General features: G+C 41.4%; 1 protein-coding gene across 1 annotated transcript in view; it reads right to left on the minus strand.

The window, feature by feature from the left end:
• chrm2a (cholinergic receptor, muscarinic 2a) overlaps nucleotides 1-25,392 on the minus strand; it is a 67,616-nt gene that overhangs the window by 34,076 nt on the left and 8,148 nt on the right. The window contains exon 2 of the mRNA XM_061029222.1: nucleotides 5,689-5,839. The gene's annotated coding sequence lies outside the window, so the exon portion shown is untranslated. The remainder of the gene's footprint in view (nucleotides 1-5,688; nucleotides 5,840-25,392) is intronic.

A 25,392-nucleotide genomic window follows, 5' to 3' on the forward strand; every position in this document is an offset into this window, starting at 1 on the left:
ATTAGAATACATTTGCACATGATTGCACCATTTGTTCACAAGCACATGCACTCAAAGTTACCTAATGCTCAGCAGAGACCGCTCTCGCGTCTAACTTCTCAGGTAGGAGCGCTCGCCTTTACATGGAGGACTAATTAGACTCTAGAACCTGAGACTTGGTGCTGGAACCAAAATGGATTCGGGGGATGCATTAAGATCAGTTTTTCCTTTGTTAGGTCCCATTCAATTTCGGTAGATCTTGGATCTGTGTATCATTATGGATAATACCAGAATGGGTTCAAAAAGACAAATAAATGTTGGCCACGGGGTAAAAGATTGAGAAGTGCGATGATCAGATTAGATTACTAAAGTGAAAAAAAAAAGGTGAGGAAGAAAGACGGATGGAGCTGTAAGGCTGAGTCAGGAGCAGATGGCTGTTCAACATAACTCCGGTTCTGCTCAAGGTTTCTGACCCTTAAAAGGAAGTTAGTCTTCGCCACTGATACAGAAACGGACGCAGTAAGGTTGGCTGCACGCCGTCCCATGGAGCAAAAGCGTGGCTCTGACGGAACGCAGGGCGCACTGACTAAGTGGAATTTTCTCAGTTAGCCTATTTTAAGCCCATAACACATTACGCATCATGTCTCTCTCCTCTTGGACATGCAGTGGTTCTGGATGTGTCATGCTGGGTCCATGACAATTTTTACATCTCAGCCACTTGATTGATGTTCAGCAGGAAAAGAAAACTGGGATTTTGTTTTTGCAGAGGAAAGCGTGCAACGCGTAACCATTTTTTCCCCCAGAGTTAGGCATCAAATTGAAAGGAAAACAGAATACTCACAGCGTCTCTTAGGTTCGAGATAACTGTAATTAACCATCCTGACTTTTTAATAATTAAACATCTACATCACAACAGTATCTCCCCCCTTCCTGCTATGACAGCCAATCCAACTGCATTCCCCAAGCTCCAATCATTAAAACGTCCTTTGAGTCCTCCCCTGTGAAGAACAATACCATCTAGACCTCACAATTCAGTCACCCCCCCCCCCCCCCCCCCACACCCGACCCCCTTTCCCTACTAAGAACCACATGCTCAAACACTTGCTGTGCTGGTATCCCATGCTGTGTTGGCTTGTGCACAGCCTCCCTTTATAGCACACTCTGTACTGTATGGTGTGTACTGTAAAATAGAAATCCAATAAGGTGGTGCCCCGTTTTATTATTGCACTCTTTCACTTAAGTCGATATAAGCTGAGGGCAGAAATGTGTTTTTTTTGTTCATCATACGCTCCAATACAAAATCTCATAATGAAATACAGCCCTAATACAAAAATAGCACTTAGCTTCATTAAGCTAACTCCTGTACTATATCCTGCTTCTGCGTCCATGTTCAGGAATCAACAAGGTGCTTTTTTTTGTGTGTGTGTGTGTGTGTGTGTGTGTGTGTGTGTGTGTGTGTGTGTGCGTGTGTGTGTGTGTTAATCATTTGCAACTGGCTTTCTCTCCCTTATTTTCACGGGTAATTGGCTATGCAGCACATGGAACCAGAGACCTGCAGGCGACACTGGGATGGAAGAGACTGAGATCACTGGAGCATGCTTGAAAAATTCCCCACCTCCTCTGTTCATTCAGTCCCTTCTCTCTTTTTTTTTTTCTTGTTTACTTAATAATTTGCGTTCCTTTTCCCTCTCTCTCCCTTTTTACATGTATTTTGTCCGATTTTTAAAAAAAATATCCATCTCGAGTGGTGCAGGTCTTTTCCTCCATCTGTCTTCCTCCTCGTTCTCACTCCTACTCCGTCTGCGAGTGCTCCCACATCTCGATTAGACCTCTGGAAACGCCCGTGCAATTTCCTGGAAGATTATAGTGATGGATTTACACAATATCAATCAGAGAAGATGTGGGGCTCGAAATATCCCTCCACTTTTGGGTGTGAGGTGTTTTTGGTTTTTTTTTCAGTTTTAAAGTAGAGTCAATCAGAAACAAGGGTGATGTTTCCAATAATGCTCCTTGCATGCACTTTTTGACCCTCCTTTTGAGCTTGCAGGTTCATCTTTTTCTTTTTCTTAATTCTATGAATCATTCAGTTAAACTGATCCAAAAAAAGAAAACCAGATATGGCAGACCTGACAGCAGCCACTTCGGATGAAGATGAGCATCTCTCCGGCGACTTGTCATCTTACGGACTATGATTGCACTTGCTCCCTTCAACAAGACGCTCCGAATGAGGTCGCATTCGTCTGACCTCGGGGCATTATTACCCTGTAATCATGTGTTGCTCTGCATGGCTACATTTGTTATTTCTCGTTGACAGCCTAATGTTAGGAGAAAGCAATTTTACCTGATGGATGCTCATAAGAGAGGGAGAGGCTATATCAGCTTCGTGCCTCTCCAGTGAATTATGCAAGAACAAAATCCTGGCTCAACCACAATACCTGCCTGCTCAAATATACTACCAGTGCATGTGTTTTTACATGCCGGGTTATTATTGCCGGAGCTGTGAGGACTTTTCAGCTCGTCAGAATGTGCAGGAGGCTGATCTATTACCATAGCATTTACTTGTCCTCCTAAATCAAACCGACCGTCAGTCCTTACATTACAGCGGCGCCATGAAAAATTGTTGACTTATTTTCGAGCCCGAGATTCATAGGTCCAAGACCATTCATGATCACAGAAATCAATCGACGCCGCTCCTCGGGCCCCCGCACTTTGTCTGTTGGCGGCAATAGGGATAACGTGTCAAAGTGGGCCTCCTCAATCTTGTCACTTTAAGTGCAATCAATACTGCTTCCCCACCAACCGAATGCCTCTGAATACCAGCCCCCTCCTCCTCCTTCTTCTTCTTCTTCTTCTCACACTAGGCTGAACACTTCAATCAATATCTGACTAGAGGCTAAAAACATCTTGCAGGAGACAAACAAAAAAGAGAGAGTCGGAATTAAATGCTTTGCAATATAGTGAAGACGACCACTTCTACCCTCTGCAGGAACAGTAATATAATAGAAAGAGCTCGATATATAAAATCTTTTTTTTTTTCATTTTTCAGGTCCATTAAGTACATCGTCACCCTCCTGATACTAAAGCAACAAGGGTAGCAATTATTTTTTAATAGTAAATAGCATTGGTGGATCTCTTTGGGGGGAAAGGGGGAGGGGCACAGTTTCTTACAACTCAGTATGTTAGCTTAATGCGAACACATAATAGAAATTGACCCCAAAGAGCTATCAGAATTAGCATCCCAATTTTCAGTTATTTTAACTAATGTGAAAAAGTTCATTTTTCTTGAGTGAAGTGATGCTAAGCTCAACATTGCTACGGTCTGTGACTGGTCAAAAGTGACTCGTTCAACTGAGCTCATCATGACGTGACAGGAAACGTATGTATTAACTCAGTAAATCAAAAAACCTCTAAACTGCTGATTTAGTTTTACATGACAGTCGGAAAAACAGAAATATTTTTTTTACCCTGAAAAAAAAGCTTTTCCGTTTTTCCCCTCAGCCCCACACATCACCGAGAGCAATTTTCAATGTATGGCCTGCCGTCTCTTCCCAGACGGCCCCAATCCATTAAAGCCAGCCTGTGGCTAGCCTACCTTTAAATTAGTCTGCCCTAAAAAAATCAACAAGCCCAGGGGAGAGGTTTGGTATGTGAGTCTTGGTGTTGGCCCTGGGAAACGATTGTATTAATTGCCCTGAGGATTATGAGACACAGACCTCCACTCCCTCATGCATATTTGACACCACTAGCAGCGCACTCAGGCCCCTGTTGCAGCTAATGGATGATGTTTGGTGGGGTGTTGCATATGTATTAGGTAGCAAGTTATGAGTGGGTATGCGGCGAGCGCTTCCCCCTGCGTGCCTATCTGTCTGAGCATGTGTGTGGCTGCGCTGTTATCTCCAGCCAGCCAGTGTGAGCGCGGGGCTGGGTGGTCGGGGTTCTTAATTGGTGCGACTGCTCCCACTGCGCTTGCCCTCAAAGGCTGGCGCTGCCCTCTGCTGTTAATCTGTGCCAGTGATTTGGCCGGCTTGACATGGAGCTGACCTGACAGTCCTTTGGGGGTGTATGAGCAAACAAGCACACTTAGAAGAAAAAAAAAGCAGACAGATGAACATACTCAAGGAATCACACACAAAGATGCACAAACCCTCATGCAAATGATAGATACAGATATGCAGTTACACACACACACACACACATTTTCAATCTCCTTAACATGAAAGTGCAGTGACTCCATTTGAGATATGGTTCTGCATAGTGCTGCGATGATGAAGAGGGGGAGCACTTGACAGCGTTGTTGGTGGAACGGCATCAAACACTGGCGTGAGTGTGTGTGTGTGTGTGTGTGTGTACTAGCAGATGCCATGTCTGCTGATAATGTTCGCACACACACACACACACACTCGCAGTGGGGAGTGAGGTTGTTGATATCAAGTGCTCGCACATTGCTTTTTACATGACATCCATTTTGGAGTGCAGATGTTGTCTGGCATGACAGAGTGACACCTGATCTGATGCGTTTTGAAACCTCTGAACATTATAATCCACTATTGTAGAATCTGTGATTGGGGGTCTTGATTCTCAGCATGGGAAGGGATCTTTGTAGTAAATTTGTAGAACGAGCTGTATTAACCAAATCCTATCACCAGGCTTTTGTGTATACAGGAAAAACAGTCCAGACGTAACACAATCTGCACTAAATGTGAACCAGCTCGGACCTGTCGAAATATTTAGCTCTAAAAACAGACATCTGCAAAAAAAAAAAAAAACTGCCGCTAACAATCAAACATCAGATGCGACATGTCAACTTGACAGACAAATCTACCTTGATGCTGTTTCGCAAAAGCCAATCAGCATTTAGATTCCCTGATTACCTGAAATGAATCAGAAATGATTGATCCCGACTCCAGTCGACAAACAGGCATCTTAAAAGTTGATTGCTTCTCCTCTCGAGGACAGAATTAACTTAACTCTGAACAAACCTACATCAAGATGTGCTTGTTTCTTGAAAATGTAAGACCCCTTAATTGCAAAATAAATCACAAGGAAATTGGTTTCTTTTTTTTTTTTGGGCAAATATAGTTGAAGTAAGCTAGAAAAGAAGCCTCTGTGTAAACATCATCTACTGTTGAAGTGAGACTCACAGGAAACAGACATTATGGCGTCAGGGCCTCATGGGAAAGGAAGTCATGGTTAACAATAACTACTGGCAACGCCAGAATAACTGAGAAGTTGGCTTTCGTTCACAGTGGAATATTTCGCCATCAAATGCTGACAGACGATGATTTCCAAAGGATTCAGAGATTGCCTGGTGTACAGCATTGTCTACATAATATTAATATGATAGAATTCTATCATCAGGTCCAGTAAAGTATTTCATCTTTGGAGGAATACATTAAGTTGTAAAAATATGTAATATGGGTTTAGACAAATTTAAGTCTGAGGCTTTTGGGTCACTTTTATTCCCTCCAAGCCAACAGCAGGTTTTTTTCATATTTGAAGACAAACAAGACTTAACTTTATTCAAATAAACCTAAGGAATAAGTGTAATCCGTAAGGACAGACTTTGCCCACATTTGAACAACAAGCATGATTTAGGAATGACTCATTCAGAAATCTGGGCAGCAGTATGAGATTTTCTGTTTTTAGGGTTTGACTTTGGTTGAGTTTCATGAGTAAACACTCCAGAGTCCAGAGTGTGTGAGTACTTACAGCGGGTGTTAAGCAGTCCGTTGGGCTTTCTCGCACTCGGATGGCATATTCGAAGAGCTTGTGTTCAATGTAGCACCAAAGAGGCTTTTTTTTGACAGAAGGAAGCGATGGGCGTGTCTGGCTCCAGCTTCATGGTTTATGGCCATGACCACTGTTAAAAAAAAAAAAGTAAACGACAGTCAGCAATGGGCAAGTAATGTCTGTTCCGCCTTTGAGTCTTACGAAAACCATTTGCCAACACAACATTAATTTTATGACCTTAACAATCCCTGCATGAATAGCTTAAATGATCTTCAAAATATCATATGCAAGTCGAGGATATGGTAGACAATCTAGGGTTAAGAGTCAAATACATTTATCGAGATCTCCTTTTTTTCTTGCAAAGAATTAGATGAAAACCAGTCACTTGCCAAAGAGTCTGTTAAATATGAGAATAGAGCCATTAGCTTTACCTTAAGATTAGACAGAAGGGAAAACAGCCAGTGCGGCTATATCCATATCTAATGAAATCCGCCTACGAACATCCCTAATACTCTCTCTTCAAAACATTATATCCCTGACATTCATCCATACAAAAACCCAAGTGTGTAAGACGTGTTAGTCATCCGCCTTGTGTTTCTTTTAATGATGTTTTAATGATTTTGTTGTTTTCCAAATCAAGAAATGACTCATCAGTTTTATAGTGCACGATGTAACTGTTATTTCCACCCACACTTCCCTCACCGGCCATGTTAGATAATGAGAAGAACAAGGGAGAACATGTTGCTCTGCTAGCTGCTAACTAGCTAACGGTCAAGTGCGGATATGATTGACAAGGTGATCTAGTCGCCCTTGATGTCTTCTGAACGGATGACTAAACTAATTCTCAGTCTTTACAGTGTATGTGTAACTGTTAATTCCATCCACACTTCCTCACCCGCATTGTTACGTAATGATAAGTGTAAGAAGCTATTGTTCTGCTAGCTAATCAATAGCTAACATTCAACTGGATGTAGTGCAAACTGAGTTAGCCACTAATTTGTGTTCTTTTAGAGATTACGAGCTGTTAATCCACTTTCCAACGGCAGCAGCATGGAGCTGGCCCGGGATTTAAGTTTCAGTCCCCCACTTTGTAAATTATACAGTCCTCATTCCCCATGGACCTGTAACCACCAATATACATAATGTAGACATCCCGCACGACAATCAAAGAAAATGATGGTGGCTCAGACTGCCTTCGATGTAAATGACTGTAGCCTGATTACACTATATGCGCTTGCCCTGTATGGAAGTCGCAGCCCTCTGAGACCATTATCCCAGAGTGCTGCAGCGCTCGCACTTATACTCCCAGATGAAGCCCCCTAACAGGCACACTTCGTGTTTAAATGCAAATTTCCAACCAGAGCACCTTGCAGGAGCCACGGCGGTTTAGAAATCCCTTTACCCAAGCCTTGCACGCTTGTTGAAAAAAAAAAAAAAAAGAAGCTCTTAACAAGCCCCTGTTAATGTCTTTAGCATAAGGAGTGCAAGAACGAAACAATGTCACACCTGCTTTTTTTGAACTGCGAGCAGGCAGTGGAATAACATGCGCCGGAGAAGTTGAGGGAAAAGACGGTGAGCTGCTGATAAAGGGATAAACCCTGAGGCAACAGTGTTTGGTACACTAAGTCAGTCTGTGTTTGTGAGCAGATGAAGTGTCACGATAACAACTTAGCCCGGGCGCATTTAGCTGTTATTGTCTGCAGAATACCATTCAGTGTTATGACTAATCACAGAAACAGCCTCCTCTAAAAAAACATGAAGGTTATTTAGGCTGAATGCAAACAGCAGCGGGGTTTTTGGTGAGAGAAGGATTGTGGGGGGGGAAAACTGCAGGGTGAAACATGTTGAGGCCGCATGACGCATCACTGTTGTCTCACATTATTAGACAACACATTGTCCAGATGATTTCCCCATGGTGTAAATCTGCCCAATGATCTTTGTCTCTGGTGCTCTAATTCATTTATTATGCTAATAGGAAAAACTGTCAGTCCGTTCAGACATTGCATAAACATAAGTGTACTTCAATGTCCATTAATCATGTTGCAAGGCTCCAAGCAATTCTGCCGCGTTATAAGTTGATGAAAATTAGTCATACAATTATCAGATGGTGATAAGCGTTTTAAATGTCTAACAGGCAGCCTTGGACGTGGATTGCAATCTCCCAAGTGGACAGGCGGTTAATTCCCCCACGAGCTGGTCTGAGTACATGTGCAGTAAGGCTTAACGTATATGGATGAGATTTACTGCCCGCTGATTGGCCTGTAGGTCGGCCTGACCTGAGTTCCTCCCCCTTTCCAAGCAGTGCCTTTCGTATGTGTGTGACAGTGCAAACGTACAACAGTGTGTTTCTCCCAGGAGGGCTGTTTTTATCCGCACTCTATCACCGTAATCTCCCAAGAATTACCTCCGGCTCTGGGGAGAAGGGGGCCTCTCATTAAATAAAGTGAGCGACCTGTGCAGCAGACTGTCATCACAGCTCTGACACCAACTGGACCTGAATGTGTGTAAGCCTAAAGATATAAGAATGAACTTTGTCCCTCGCTGGCTAAGGGATGATTGTTAGTGTGAAAGCGCTAAGCTGGAATTCGCCTCGACTACTGTTTCTGTTCTATTCTAGCAATGTTTCATCCTTGCGGAAATATCACGACATTTATCAGCTTTTAAGACGTTTTAAATCTGAGCCTTGGCTCTCCAAAATTAACTCATTTATCCCAATCATTGTGCGGACAATCCGATTTTGTTCCCTACCCTTCTGTTTTCACGGCGGTAATCAGGTACCCTAAAGATACACATTAACTTAGATTGCTTCGAACTGGCTGGGCTGCCAACTAAATCGCATTTACATGTGATTACCGCTCTAAAAACACAATTTGTAGATGTGTAAGCAGACACCAGGATGGCCTGATACTAAAACTTTTTTTTCTCATTGATTCATGGAGTGTTCAGCCAAGTTAGTGAGATCTCTTTCTGATTGCTCGGTGTTGATTTGTGGGTTGTAAATTATTCTGAGATCTTTATATTGATTGTTCATCAGTATCAGTGAGTTAAAATGACTTAAAATATGGACATACCATCTGCGAGGAATCCAATATGCCTCTGAGAGGACATTTTAAAGCTGCTCATATGCTCCTACTGGAGACAATTCATCTTACAGACGCCAATAGTTGATCAGTGGAATAGTGTCAAACAAACAATCTGTCTAACTGTCCCATTCCAGCCCCATTTATCTCCAAGTCCAGTCAGTGCTTCTCTCAACAGATCCACCAAATGTCCTCATTCTTCTTCTTCTTCTGTATTTCCGGCAGACTAGATGCCTCTCTCAGATCACCAAATGCACTCACACTTTCCCTCCTTTTCCCCCCATCACCTGACTGCCCCACCCAACGCCACACTTGGGGTGCGTTCAAAGCACAACAAGAAATGTTTTTTCACCATGTGTTTTTGGGTTATACCAATTACACTTCCTCTTTGATACAGAAGGGTTTAAGTTCCTTGTCAATGCTGATGAAGTTAACACAACGTCCAAAAAGAGAAAAAAAAAAAAAAACACATTAAAACCTGTTGCAAACAATCTCTGGGAAACATGTGGTTCAATGGAGCATATCTTCCCGAAATAGTTGTAGACAGTGTGAAAAAGGCCTTCAGATGTTTTTTCTTCCCTGAAGGTGTTACACAGGCTTTAATTTTGGTAACACAACATTCACAAAAGGATGTTCAGTGCAGCACTGTGTTTGTTGAAATGAACATTTAGCAACATCTCAACAGAGCTGAACGCAGCCCTGGACTGCACCCGCCCACTTCCTCACCTGCACCCCATTTTCCTGATCAGCCACTCACTATGAGCCAAAGCTCCTTTGTTCCCTTTCCTTGGATTTTCTTCATGCAGACATTATTCTTTTGTTTTCAACCTTTTGACCTGGACACGTCCTGTGTGTTCCAAAAGTAAAGCAGTGAAAAAGAACAACTTCTTAAAGAGTTTTCAGATTTGGGAATACAGTCATTTTCGCTGAAATCAATGCTATCTTTTGGAAGTGAAAGGGCTATTTTGACTTTCTTAAGGACCACTGGACTTTATTCGAGAATTCAAGTCAAAGTGAATCAATTCATTGGAATTCCGGCTGAGGATATCATTTTGCCTTGTAGCATAGCCTGCTGGAAATTCATAGAAGAAGAAGAAGACATGTATCTACCTATCTTCCTGTTACCTGTGGACCTGCCTGTCTACCTGCACCCACCTGTAAGTCTTTGCTTCTTTAAACTCTCAGATCACCATGCTTGTCTTTTATCTGTCTCCATTTACGTTGAAGCCTGTTTTTCCTGAATCTAGTTGTTATTTTTCGCAGCAGATCATTTAAGTAGCAGCCACATGTTAAACCTTACATTTCACACAGTAAGACAGCAGACGTGCAGGGTGAAGCTTTGGCCTTCTAGAGTTCTTTTAATCATCTTGCTTTTAAATAAGAATGTGACTCACTTTGAATCAACACTGCATAGCAATACAGTCATCGCCATTAAGGAGCCAACGGTACACAGAGTACAATGAGGCATTCATGTGTTGGAAAATGGGAAATTTTGTTTGCCAAAGTAAATTCTAGGCCTTTATCCAGGGAGATTAAACCATTCATAGCGCCTTTTTCACTCATCCTAACCTAACCTCAGAAAACCCCTCTGTTAAACCGCTGTTTTACATCTCATGACTTCTGCTTCTCCGCGAGATCCCCCAAAGAGCGCTGTGTTAACCGTCTCATAACAAAAACATGTGCGCACTGCTACGAACTGTCAGAAGTGCTTTGGAGAGAGCTCATTGAAAGCATCAGCAATAAAACGAGCCTTCCAGTGTTTCCATTTTTAAATACTCCAAGGGGAACGTCTAATGCAATTTCCTAGTACTTGGTGTCCCCTGACTGCAACCGCTAGAGCCCTCCTTCAAAGTGTGGGCTGCTGCTTTATTGCACCATCAGCATTATGACGGGGAGGAAGGAGTGGGGGCGTTGCTTCTCCAAGTCTAAACCTGGTCATAGATCTCAGTGGACATGTACACTAGCTCTTCATTATCTGCTCTCAGCTAGCATCCCAGCAGGGAGGCATGTGCCTGGATAAAAAGCCTCAATTATGTAACCGTCTGAAAGGGTTGGCTGTCAGCCTCTTCTCCAGGCCAATGCATCAATCTTCCACTGACTCTGCATCTCTGCAGAATATTGCGGACCATTGCTCTCAATATACATGATGGATTTGAAGGCATGGTCAGCTGGTAAATGTTTTCCATTTAACTGCCTGCTCTGATCGATCAAGAAACTCGAATAACAAGTCGCCAAACATGCATGGAGAAGTGCCAACATTTATTAAATCTCAATCTTGACTAATATAACCATCTATCTCGTTTACAGAGGATTGATGTTTTCTGCAACTGCATGGCCCTTTTTCAAACTGGCCACTACACCCTACCCCTCCGTTTGTGCTCCAACTAAGATAGACATTTGATATCATCATACAGACGTTAACAACTTCAAATGTGTATTGTATTGAGGATCAAATATATGTTTATTTAAAGTGTTTTATATTTACAGGGACTGTTGCAAAAACAAAAGAATATTAAATCATGTTGCAGACAACTTTTCGCTGTTAATATTTATTTCTTATTTTTCTACTTTTGATGTCTTTGTGAAATCTAAATTCAACAACAAAAAATACACTTTTTGCTGCTCTGATGTTCAACAATAGTCTCCTTGTCTTTGCATTAATTTAAGACACCCTGATCTAAAAATTACAATAAATTAACTTAAATTATAAATTACAATAAACAATGTAGGCTCAATCTAATAGTTTTGTTATAAGTCTACACTAATATAACTAAAGAAGAAGAACAATCTAGGCTACATAAATATTTTGACAGAATGCATTAGCTACAAAAAAAAAAGCCGTTCCCGCAAGATACCGCTGAGTAACCATGGTAACACACAGTTCCTGTTTCCGTGTGAGAGAGGGAAGTTTGTCCCAAAGCTTGCCGCTGTATTTCTACCCTACACCTTGATGAAGGAGACTTCATTCAGCTGAGAGTGTGACTTCTAACGGAGGGGGAGTGTGTAGGGGTTGGTTTGAAAAAGGGCCCATATCTAGCCAAATGTTCAAGCTTGAGGTACTTGGAAACAGCTGAACTGCAAATATACTTCCAGGTTCTGCCGAGATAAACGCAAAAGCCAAAACCAAACAAAGGGAGTGATTAGTGGATCTGTTCAACCTCAGGGGAGAAGGATCCTGTTTTTCAGACCAGAGAGTTTACTTAGGGTTTTGCATTGTTGGTTTTCCAATCCTCTTCCTCTGAAGTACGTCCCAATACTGTCATTCAGAGCCAATGGCCCTAATAAGAGAAACCACCAAAGGCTGCAAATGGGGCTTTTCCATTGGGAAAGCTAATTTCATATTCAGTCACTGCAATACTGCACTGAAAGTAGCAATCTTTAACTTCAGCTTCTCTATCTTTGGCAAAAACAAATGTTTTGACTGTTTGGCTATATCTATAAGTCGACTTTGTTTTTTTGTGAATTAGCTCTTCTTTATTAGTTTGTCTGTTCTGTTTTGGAGTAAACTGTATTCTCTCTCTTATGGGCCAACCAGTGGGGGGTGAAATATTAAGCATGTGCCGATTCTAGAGCCCGTTGGGGCCCTAGGCAAAAATCAATTGGGGGGGCCCTCCAACCAACGTTCATTAGGGCAACGAGAGTGAGCGCTGTCAGATGGGGCCCCCTTAGGGAGGTTTTCCAAGGTTTGCAGAATTTGCACATTTTAGGCCACTGCTTTGGGGCCCCCTACTGGTGTTGGTGCCCAAAGCAGTTGCCTGCCTTTGCCTGTTGACAAGCAGTGCCTCTGATTCCCAGTATGATACTGGACACCCAGTTCATAAAACCAAAGAACATTGCATGGTTTTCATAATTGGGCTATGGGCCGAATCTTGAGAGTAGCATTCATTTGAAAATATACTCATAACTAAACATCTTTTGGTTCTAGACTTTGACTACAATGTTTACAGTATTCCATTGTATACTCCTTTGTGTTTCTATTCCATTAGAGCAAGATTTAATTATTGGTTTTCTTTGAATGAGAGCCCAATATCTTAAATACGATAATCTTCGGATTATATCTGGACAATGGGCTGAGGCTTTGATAAACTTGGAGCTGTTGATGTTTTCCCCTATATGCTGCAACCAGACTGTTACCCTTTCAACAGTTCTAAGAAGTCTCTCTGATGTCTCCTCTAAAAACATCACAATGGGTTTGATTTTTGTTACATATTTTTTCAATTGTTTCTCGTTTGTTAAGCTGAAAAAATTGTGTTCATTGTTGAAAATGAATAGAAACAGACTAGAAAGCATGATTTTTGTGTGCCGTGAATAAGGTGAGATCAAAGTCAACAGATGGAGAAGGTCTTTGCTTGAGATGAATGTTTTATATACACCTTCTCTGGCAAATAAATTTAGTATAGAGGGAAAAAAACATCAAGGCACAGGGTCCAAGGTTTAAAATGGAGCAGAAAAAAGCTCAAACTTTAGATGTCTATCCACCGAGCATACATGATAAGAAGTCCAATTTACTCTTTCCCTCTTTTCTAAAAAAGCACCACCTGCATATTTATAGAAATTCATTCTATCAGCTTTTCATATCCGTGCTATTGAAAAATGTGCTTTTACACTGTTCATCGTCTCTTCAGTGGAAATCGCTTTCCTTGGCCAAGCTTTTTTTTTTTTCTTCCTTTTTTTTTCTTCCTTTTTTTTCACACGGATGAATAGAGATTTGGGTTAAAAGTTCAGGGTGAAGCCTCAGCATGTGGATAAGATATGAATAAACACTTGGTGGGGATAATATAAAGGTTGGCTTTGCACATTACAGTCAATCAGAGCTGCAAAGAATTCCTCTCAAGAAGATTAAATTGAAATTCCACTGTGCTGTGATTCATCTGTAATCTTGAATGCAACTGAATGGACCTCTTTTCAGACAATGCAACTAGATTTTTTAAAATGATACATGTCTGGGTCTGTATTTAAAAGCTCCAGTCAAGAAGGTGGTAATGTCTGAATCACAGCAGCTTTGTTAGGGATTTCAGTGAAGTAGCATTTTACTCTTCCCTTGGACTAATTTAATTTGCAGAGGACCTTTTTTTAGTTGGGACTTACATTAAGTGAAACAGCAGGGAATGTTTCCACAAAGAATCATTCCCGAAATGGGTTTTAGGCCGACTTCAGTCAAAGTTGTTTGCTCCTTCCTTCCGGATATTCTGTTAGTTTCATTTCCTTTTGTAAATTTGACCTCCTTCTTGCAAATGCTGACATTAATTTGTGGCAAGTTCCAAAGGCTTGAAAGTACATTAATACTACTCTTGATCACATAATCCTATCGGAGGATTAGGAGAATTATATCTGAGGAAGCATGAACTTGACGTGACTTTTACTAGCTTTTCATATCAAGCCTCGAAATCCCTCATGAGATTTTCAGTGTTAGTTTTGAAGACATGTCTCTTTGTCTCCTCAAAACTTTATTTGTTATAATATATCTGTTACATATTTGAATCATTTTCCAGGTTGAGTTCACACAAGGCTAAGTCAAGACATGAAACGAAGCAAAGGGAGTCACAACAGACCCAATGCTGACCAGTTTCCTGTCTTTAATTTACTACTTCCTCCCGTGGGGCTGTACACTTTTGCATGGTGTTTACATAAGTCTTACTGTAGAATTAGTTTTGGATCTTCTCTTGCTCTTGAACAGGCAGCTGTTTGGAAGCTACCTTTCCAAACTCAGACTTAATACTGTTCTGAAAAAAGCAGTGAATGCATTTGTTTTGATTCAATTTATCTGTATATCTTGCTAGGACGTTTCCTTCTGTCTGCCTTTTTATAAAAATGACCAAAATATATCATAGGAAATAGAGTAAAATAAAATATAGGGATGCATGTCCCCTTTGGGCTTCCGTACACAATACCCCCAACCCCCTTATATTTTGCCTTTTCTTTTACAGTTTGCCAATCTAGTTTGACCTCATTTGGTTTGTAAAGAGTTAATGACTGAATGATTGTATGCTATAACAAAAATCATTTCCATCAATGAAACCAACATGCCTGACGTCACCTTCACATTACCTCCAGATAATCATTTGCTTAATATTTTTTATTACGACACTAAAACAATAGTACGTCTATTCAGTGGAAATGCTCTTCAGTCATGATCTGCCTTATAAGAAGATAGACTCTGTCTTCTATCGTATACACAAATTTAACACTAAACACGATAAAATAGTGTATTTCGAACATGTTGGTGTATATTTTTCACACAGGGTGAATCTCGCCCTCTAAAATCCCTCTGCAAATCGTCTTAGTCCTCCGTGAGGTAGCATGCTGCAGTCTGCTCTAGATTAATACCAAGGCATGTCTTTGGAATTGATCATTTAACTTTTTTTTTCTTCGTCATGTTTTATCTCGGCCCAACAGAGTGGCTCCGTGACGCTATAGAAGGCTTTGCCGGTGAATTGAAATCCTTCAGTGCAGGTGTGGAAGGTGGAGTGGTGAAGAGGCTCCTTCACTCCTGCACACCACAGATAACTTTAACATTTGACCACGTATTGTGCTCAGGCAGCTGGTCCTATAAAAGCGCTCGGCGTTGCTTTCCCTCCAAACAGATTCCCATTTTTTTTGTTCTCGCATTACTTTGAGTTTTTCAAAAAGGAGAGGAAACTCTTGAGAAGCAAATAAGATGGTGCGCAGGGGTTCAGCTGCTGCACAGACCAGATTAATGAGCATTTCTTATCTGCAATCTGCTTATTTAAGTTGGTGGACGCTTCAGACAAATTGAACCGCTCGCACCAAGTGGGTGGTGAAGTGAATTCCTAAGAAGATGCATTTTGTATTTACCTTCACTGTGGTCAGGTCTGAAATGATTTTTGGACTGTGAGCAGCTTGGTATTTCTCAGATTCAGGTTATAACAAAAGGGAGAGTTCTGGCACTCAAATGGCTTTATAGTGAATTGGTCAAGCTTGGAAATGAAAACATCCGCTGTCAGATGGATGGAAGTCAGACCTGTGCTCGCTGCCGCTACAAGAAGGGAAGATGAAGTACCTGTGTGCTGATTTTTCGACTGGGTCACTCCTTCCTCCATTCTTGCCATTTCCTCCTTTTTCCTCTTATCTGCCAAAAGTCTGTCAGCGCCTGCTGGATGTTTATGAAGTGCTTTCATGTATCCTGAAGAAACTTTTAAATTCTAATAATAAACTCATTCCCTCCGTGGAAACTTGACATTTCCATTTATCTCCCTACCTGACCTTGCTTTTGCTCTCACTGGTTACATACCCCAATCAATGAACCATTTCTATGCAACCAACCAACCAACCAATCCCCCACCCCCACCGCAAACCTCCACAAAACCCCATCACCAATTCCCGTCTTCACGCTGCAGCCATTTTCCGGAGCGATTCCAGCGGATAATAGTACTCACAAATCATCCGCTGGGTCGTGGAGCCCGTGAAATTGATGTGCCTTCATTTTAAAACAATGGCGGTGCCTGATGAGAGGCCTCATGATGTCGTAACTTTAAGCAGCTGACAGGCAGCGCAGGTGTATTTTGGCCGCAGGACGGGCACGGGGCCAATGGGGAGACCCAGTTGGGACAGCTTAATCAATCGCTGCATCGAGTGAGATGGCAAGACTGTGGTGTAAGCAGCCGCCAGACATGCTCAATCACATTCTCCGTACTGAGCAAACTGACAGCTTTTACTTAGAAAAAGCCGGCCTTCTTATCTCCCTGAGTTGAGTAATGTTTCACTGTCTGTCTGTTAGTATCTCTCTGCAATATCCAGCACCAACAAAACAGCCCAAACAATGAAAAAGACAAACAACCATAGATGCCATTAAAAATGGCGGACATCCCAACAGAGTCTGATTCTATGATTAAATGAATTGCTTTTAAATGCAATGTGTAGTTTGTCATAATCATGGTATCAACAAGAGTGGAGAATTACTTACTACAACAGAAGACATAATGACGCAGTTTCAATATGCACATGAGATCGCACCGGTCGTAGGATAGAAACATCATCACCCCAGCTGCTCGCTCGCGGTGACATTTCCTGAATATTTCCTGCTGCGTCCTCGCATTGGCTCACTCTTCACAACTTCACGAGTATAATCTGCTAGGGGGCTCGCGGGAAAATTCCACTGGTCTGTGGAACGCACAGTCTGGGCTGTGTGCGTTCACACTTGCAGCTCTGCCTGAAAAGTAGTAATGTGTGAAAGCACCACTACTCTCTTCTAATTAGGAGTCTGATACCAGCACCAAGAGGATGCTCCAGTTTTCTTAGAGAGATTCAGGAATTAATTATTAATGTGGCCCTGGAAGTCTTTAGATTTTTCAGAGCTTTAAAAAGGTTGGATTCTAAGTATTTGGACTTGGCTTCAGAAGCATTATAGGATATTTGAAGTTGGGTGTCTTTTTGACTTTCTTCTTTTAATATAGACATTGACAATGTAGGCTAAAAAACAAAGTTTAGGTGCTAAACCCCAGGAGATTACCTCATTTCCACTAGATTTAAAAGTTACTGATGACATGTTTAGCTAGTTAGCTATAGCAGGAGCTTAGCAGTTTTTTCTCCACCATTTTTAACCACTGTCTCAAGGTCCATTCAGTCCACATTTGCACCGCCATGGTGCTTACTCTGAAGCAGGAACTAAAAAGGTTTCTCTAAACTGGGTTCTAGGAACTAACTAATAGTTGTACTTTTGGACACAGCCAAACAGACTCCAGTCTCGGCTTATTTTTTTCCCAGATCTATTAACTAAGGTATCATAATACTCGTATTAAACCAAGTGGTTCGTCGACTAACTCACAATGCCTAACCTAAAGGTAATCGATTCCGAATGTCTCTCAAAAATCTTCAGAATAATTAAATATTTAGCAGTAATTGGGTTTCATGACTCTTACTCTCTTCTAAATAAGAGTCTGACTGTAGGACCAGCCAAAGAGTTGCTTGACTTTTTAGGAAAGATTGAGTGATAAATTATTCAGTTGGCAGAGTGAAATGACACCATAAATCTCTGCCAGTTTCCGAACTGTAAACGAGTGGGCTGGGCGTCAGTGCAACTGCCATTCTGATCTGCATGCATTAATTAAATTAAAACAAATGAACTGTATTTTTCAGAGGGAGAACATTCAACACTATCCATCTGACTGGTTGCCTCTTTTAATTATTTCCTTCTGCACTCGTTGACATTTTTCATCGAGGGTGCATGGGTTAAGCACACCTCCTGTATGGAAAGATTAAAAAGCCACTTACAAGCTAAAAAGAGTTATGGATGACCGAGGAGCACGGCTTAATTGGAAATTGATTGACTTGGCCGAGCTACACCTGGTCTCATAACATTTCACATCCCTCATACAGAGGAGGTTTGATGCATTTTGCAATAAGCAGAATCGTTTTCATACTGGGGATGCTGTGTGGATGAAGCCATGTTGCCTCAAACATATCCAAGCCATCACTTGAGGTGGAGTTGATCTTTGCATGACTGATGCAGCTCTCTTAGATGTAAGTGGTAAGCAAAAAAAAAAAAAATCAGTCTTTTTCAAGTTTTATGTGCCCATGCCCTGAAATTGCTATTAACGAAAAATGCACTAGTGTCAAGAAATCTGCTACTCCTTTCCCAAGATGGATGCTTGGTGTTTATTCTGTGCAGCCAATGTTTCTCTCTTCTAAAAAAATCTCACTCTTGATGCATAAGAATACAGAAGCCTTGCACATCAATTATAATCCAAGTACATGTTGAACATAATCAAAATGCATGTTCTAAAAACATGGTGCAGTTTACCAGATTTGCAGGCTGCCAATACAATTTGAATTATCCAAGATTTCTCAACAAAATTCTGGTGAATAATTCATGAGAAAGCAAGATTCATGCAGGACGCACAAGTTGATTACACAATTGGTAAACATGCCGTTGTCAATGTTTTGCAATCTGCATGTAAGCAGTTCCCTCAAGTTGCTCTTTTGGAACAGGCCCATATGTTCGAATTTAACCAGCTGTTTGGCAGTTTTGACACTCAATCAAAGATGCAGTGGATTAGATTTTCAGAGTTGACTTCATAAGACAGATACTCAAATAAAGCTGCAGGAAGAAACTTTTAAAGGTTGTTGTGACTGAAATCTGAAATGTTTTAAACTTCATTACCCAGACAAACCAGAAAGGTAGTTGTTAAGTATGCAAATCTATCAACTTTGGCAGACAGCCAATGGTTGAATGACTTAACAGCTCTGAGCATGAACCATGGTTAAACATAGAAGCAACTGCAAATGGCTTCCACCAAAATACACCAACTGTTTGGTCAAATGGAAAAACCCAGATGGTGTCGACTGATCTGGGATGCATTTCATCAAATTTGCAACACGAGATAATTGCCACTTGTTCATTCTGACATTTTTGCATATTTTCACAGAGGAAAACAAACACCATATTTTGGGCTTGTGTACAAGCATTGGAGCAAATAGCAATAAACAATCATTTTGGAAAATAGATTTTCGCATCCATTCACAATCTGTATGTAGTTTGATAAACGGCTCCTGGAAGTATTATGGGTTATTTGCCATGGACCAATACCATGCTTTTATGTCCAATGGAAACCAATGAATTTGGCCAAAAAGCTAAATAATAAAAGAAAACCCAGAGGGCTTTTTATGGGCTACTTTATTACCTTGAACTTGGTGCAGTTGGCTGGCTGGCCCTTGATGAAATTATCAATATAAAAAAAACATGCAGTGGGGCTTTCATTTAGATCATGTAATGTATAAAATACATTTTGGCAGATGGAAGCTATTTGCTAGAACAACCTTGTCTTGCCTAGTGAATCGACATTTTAACCAGTCAGACAACTCTTTTTCTCTGTACACAAACATCAGAGTGGAGTTTTAGATTAGGGTTGTGCCTCAGAAGAGAACCTCCAAACAGACCTAATATAGTTTGCACTAAATAGATTAGACATCAAGCTTTAAAAGCATGAGTGGGCATGGCAGAGAGAGTCCATCTCTGTGATGGAGGGAAGGCATGCATGGCTGCTCAGCAGGCTCCAGACAGAGCGCGACTGACAGGAGGAACGTGGGGAAAAGCTAGACGGAGGAAACTCCTTCTCGTCTGCCCATGTACGTCAGCCGGGGTCACTGGTGCGGCTATCCTCAGATGTAAATGCAGCTAAGCACAGTGGCAGACAGACAGATGCACACACCTCACCAAGAACACAGCACATCTCTGGCTGTCAGATCAAAACCAAGGAGGTCAAGGCAGGTCAGAGTGGCAGAGCCGGAGCAGGCGGACAGCTTGTCAATGCTGTTGACAACCAGATGGATGAACCAATACTTTAGGGAGCTTCAGGTCTACTGTTTCTCCCTGTTTTTTAATTTATTTTTTATATGGAAGGCACTTTTGTACTTGGATTTTCATCAAATTGATTAGACTGATTAGCAATTCATGTCAAGAGCATGTTAAGAGCACTCTGAAACATTCCCTTATGACTTGAATTAAAATTCTCTTCCCTCATATCCTCATATTTTTCTTTCAATCAACCCGTTTTATTTGCACAGCAACAAACCTAAACAGTATTTTTAAGGTATTTTTTACACATACCCAACAATGTAAAAAATGTCCTTTTAAAAGGTAGAAAACCTTTAGCAGGACCAGACTCATTGGTGGACAGGTCAACTGCTGAGATCAGACTGGTTGAGAAACCTTGAGCAGAATTTCGGTGGACTGACTCGCGCTATCAAGCTGGGCCAAAAAAAAAGTTGAAAAAAGTGAGAGACCAAACCCTACAGAAGAACTGCTCTCATTGGTGGACAGCCATCTGCCAGAATCAGGCTAAGCAGAAAATGTGAAATAGACAAAGAGACAAAAATAAATCTGTCTGCAAAGCATCCCAGCTCCCAGCTCTCAGTCAAAGCCATGGATCTATATGTGCTGTGTTATTGGTCTTGGGTTGGCTCAAGCTGGCACATTCATTTGTCACTGCTGTATGTCTTGGAGCAGAATCTGATCCCAGAGTCAACATTAACATGGCTTTTCTAGGGCAGTGGCTTCATTATTGAGCCCGGGCATGGTGAACCAGACCATTACTGCCCCGGAATCTAGAGACCGAACGAGGATAGATAGAGAGAGGAAGATGGAAAGATTGGAACATCAGGAATATATGGATAAGGAGAATGAAAGAGCAGGAAAAGGGAATGAAAAGAGGGATGCTACTAAGGAGAAAAAGAAGTTACCAAATAAATCACCCCTACACAGATAATTGGACAAGCTGCACTCAAGGGACAGTTGCAGCACCATGAAAAGTGACACTGTGGTTTGCAATTAACTCAGAGAGGAGGAATGGGGATTTAGTTCCCTTTGGATTGATTTCAAGAACGTGATACCTGACAAAGTCGGTCACCATAATGAATCTGTTGGGCTGCAGTCATCATTATCGTCATTTAACTTGTATGATGGCACCAATGTCTGGGGAGCAAATGTCTCGATCTGGATAAGCAGAAATACATCAAATAAGAGCTGGAGGTAGACCTGGAAACCTAATGATCCAAAGGAATCAACATGTACTGCTATGACAGGTCTTTTTTGTGTTCGATATTTGTCGTTTCCCGCACCTTCGAAGCTCTTGTAAAGAGGTATTATCCTTTTCCCTGTTAGCTAAATGCTCCCACTTTAAGTCTGTTAGTATTGTGGAGAAAGTTAAGTGGCTGCAAGGACACTCAGGCTTGATGTCTCCTGAACAGAGGTCGTTCCTCAACGCCGTAATTAACCCGAACACCACAATCCCATTCTCACAGAAGAGTCATTTAAAGATAGGATCGAACAAATGCAAGACTTGTCTCGATTTATCTACAAAAAGTATTCTATTTCCTAATAAGGAGGTTTGTCTGAAGACGTAGAACTTTCTTGGTTCACTCAGTTGAGAAATAAAAAATAAAAAAAAGACCTAGAGAGGGCCCTTTAAAGTGTTAAGTACTGTGCTTAAACGGAATGTCAAGGTCTCTTTTGTCTTTGATTTATGGTATTTGCAAGCTTTTAATGTGAAGGCTGACATTGGGCAATGACAGGAAATAAGGAAAGTTAGATCCTGAGAGGACTTTGCTGCAAGATATTTTTTAGTTAAACTCTGAGATGGGTTTAATGAAAAATGGACTTCACCGTAATCACTCTGATTAGGCAGCTGAAGCAAACGTGCTACTTTCCTGCAATGCACCTGGTAATTGCCTCTGATTGTCGAAAACTGGTTGACCTTTCTAGCACACCTGGTTCTTATAAAGAATGGATTACAGGAAGTGTCCTCATTGGGATTCAGAGAATAGCAAAGGAATAGGTCTTATAAGATATACAACGTTGCAATAGACGAGGCAAGATGCTACAAATGCAAGTTTCAATGATTTTTCATTGTCTTTATCTTACTGCTCAATATATAGTGCTTAAAACACTTGACTATTTTTCTTCCTGATCTGGTGTTAATTCATTGTTCTCTACACATCATTTAAAGGTAAATTGTTTGGCAGAGCAGTAGGTCTACACTCTGCCAAACCTAGTGAAGGCTGAAGTGTCAATTATTTCCGCTAATATAAACTCAAGGATTTTATGAAGTGACAAACCAAAAGAAGTGAATGTTGAAGTGCTGTTTTTAAAACATCCAACACTTGAGCTTTTGGCACAGAGCTCATCAGTCTTGGGCCTGTACTTGAAAAAAAGTAAGACACTGTGCCAATTGATAGTCCCGTTCTGTCCTCCATGCTAAAAGCTTCCAATTATCAGCTGACTGGGGAATGAGACCTCTCTGATTTAGCCATGTTGGGCTGTATCGATCTGGCTGGAAAACTGTGTAAAGATTGGAGAGAAGTGGGATGACCTTGTCTCTTGTACACCTCTCCTGATTGACAAAGAAAGTAGAGACAGCAGGGGAGATGTACCTGCATAGCAATGCTTTCAGTTTTAGCCCCCAGGTACTTCAGCCAGAATGTGTGTTTTTGAAACACAGTGGAATAAAAAAGTTGGTGGGTCTTCAGTCTTCTTAAAAGTGACATGTTTGAAAGGTAAAGGTGGGTAGAATATAACTTTAAGAGGGTATTAAATCGACTGTGAACATTACTAAGGGGGTTTTCACACCTATTGTTAATTTCCTGTCAGATACATGGACCAATTTGTTATGTTGTTGCATCATTTTGGTCTGTGTTCACATTGGGACATTTACAAGTGGACCAAAATGTGTGATGAAAATTCAGACTTAAACAAAGACGCAACATTTCCACATCTTAAGAATTTCATTGGCTACAAGAAACGTCCGTCATTGGCACAGTATCCTCCAATTGGCCGGTTATACATACGTAAGAACAGGGCACACACCTCCTTTCAGCTCATGCTCTCATTGGCTATTATAGGCTGGGAACAGTGAATGGAAGGTCCTAATTGGCTAAATGAATTGCTCTTGAAAGGTCAGAGTGCGGCTGCCTTTTGGATTTATCCAAATCCTTGGATCTTTGTGGATGTAACATGTTGACATGGCAGTTAATGGGACTTACTGGCCTTTTGGAGTCAGCTTCAAGTTGGACACTCGAGGGACTGCAGTTTTTTTGCATTGCATCATTTGGTTTCATCTTACAAGTTAAAGGTTTCTGCTTGGTTTAAAGTGACTGGTAAACGTGTTATGTCAGGAGCTTTTTCCAAACCTCCATATGTCAGTACATCACACTGTACTGACTTAAATTACTGCGGCAAAGTGAGAACTTGCACCAACGGTCAGTAAAACCGAGATTTAGAAGAGCTTCTGTTCATGAATATCTCACAAGTTACAAAACGTTAGAGACTCGATACTCAGAAAATACTTTTGACACATTCTAAGAGAGGGCTCAAGAAAGAGTTCAACACCATTTCAGAACTTGGGAAAAAAAGGCATTTCTCTTTTTACTGTCTCTTTAAGTTCCCTCATGATCAGACATGTCTATTCTCTGCTATGACTGCTCTGTTTGTGAGCGGCTTGTCAAAAAGGGCCATCAGAGAGTGTGAACATCGGAGGGGGAGCGTTTGCCCCCACACTGTGAATCTATCCCGCAGTCTGTTTGTGCTCCACTGACACAGTGTAGTCTCTGGACTCTGTCGGCAGTACTGTTCCTGTCAAGTCAAATAACAGCATTTCAGATGGGCTCCCCTGCTCTGACACGAGTCAGGCCGGCTCATGGGGAGGCCGTGGAGGTTGAAAAACATTGTCGGAAAACTGTGCAGAACTCGACTCGTGGTGTCGGCCTGCAGAATGCAAAGAAGAATTCCGAGAAGTTCCACAACCCAAACACAAACTTGGATAGAAATTCTAGAAGTGCTCACTTTTCCTTCTTGCTGGCCTTTCTTTCAAAATGTCAAATCATTCACCTGGAACGAGTTACACAGACCTTCAGGGATCTTCTGTGAGAATGTCAAACCGGACCATGAAACTGTTCAAAGCTTTGGCCGAAGCACAACGTCCACTTCTTTTTGGCTCCTCATACTGAAGCCTTAGGGTGGTAAGTGAGGCACCCTGATCTCAGAAGATTGGGTCACGCTGCGCATTTCAAGGCAAGTAATCCAAATCTGTGTTTGTCTCCTAAATAACCCGGTCATGCTTATCTTCATGATCCGGTTTCCTGTGCAACTTAATAATACAATAATACTCTATGCTTGCAAGTCATTTCCTCTACCGCTCCCTAAGGCACTGCGAAAAAAAAAAAAAACCAGAGCAGTTGTCATTTCTTCAGGAAAAAAAACATCAACTGATACAAGAGACAAGAGAGTGGAATTTACTACCCTCATCTGGGTTATGTCTCAAGTTTACTTTTGAACAGAGTAGACAAGAGTCTATAAATTCAACCTGCTGACCACATAAAACGAAGCTACAGTTTACACTCCGCCCGGGCATTAAAAGAAACACAGGCTGAACCCAGTTACACCTAAGGTGATAAACAGGTCTTCTCTTGCAAAAGTGCAAAAATAAACAAAGACCTCAGTCAGAATCCAATGGCAGTAACAGTCGATGATTATGACTGTACATAATAAATACCGTTCAGGATGGGTGGCATGGCTTGCCCCCGATTCTTCCAACAGTTTGAAAGCCTCAGTTAGTGCTGCATAGTGACTCTCCAGGCAAAGAGAGAATGATGTTTACCTTTGGATTTGATCTGCAGAATCCAGGGGTCAGGACCTGTGTTTATCTGTTGAGTGTGTACACAGTATTGAGCTTTGTGTCAAGTTGTCTGTCTCCAAAGCAACTCTACTTCAGCTTTGATACAACACGTTTTACTTCTCGCTAGGAATGTGAAGAGGAAAATAATTGACACACTTTCAGACAATTTGCAGACTACCTGAGCCATTTTTTTTCCTGTTATTGTCATCTGTGTGCAGAGGAAATACTCGAAGCCTTAGGAGAGAAAAAAAAAAAACCTCAAGCTATTTCAGCAATTGCTTCTTTAAATTAGTGATTATTAAAATTCTTGTAGAGAGGAAAGTGAAAGTTCTTGTGGTTTTCTACAGCCTTCCTTTTTATGGCAGAGGAAAAAAGGAATTGAATATCCTGTCACTGCCCCCACGGAGAGATATCTTTCATTGTGAAATGAACCGAGGGTGTCTCTGGCGCTCCAATTTTACTGGCGGTTTCAGGTT

This window comes from Labrus mixtus, chromosome 22 (assembly GCF_963584025.1).
Source record: "Labrus mixtus chromosome 22, fLabMix1.1, whole genome shotgun sequence".
Taxonomy (NCBI): domain Eukaryota; kingdom Metazoa; phylum Chordata; class Actinopteri; order Labriformes; family Labridae; genus Labrus; species Labrus mixtus.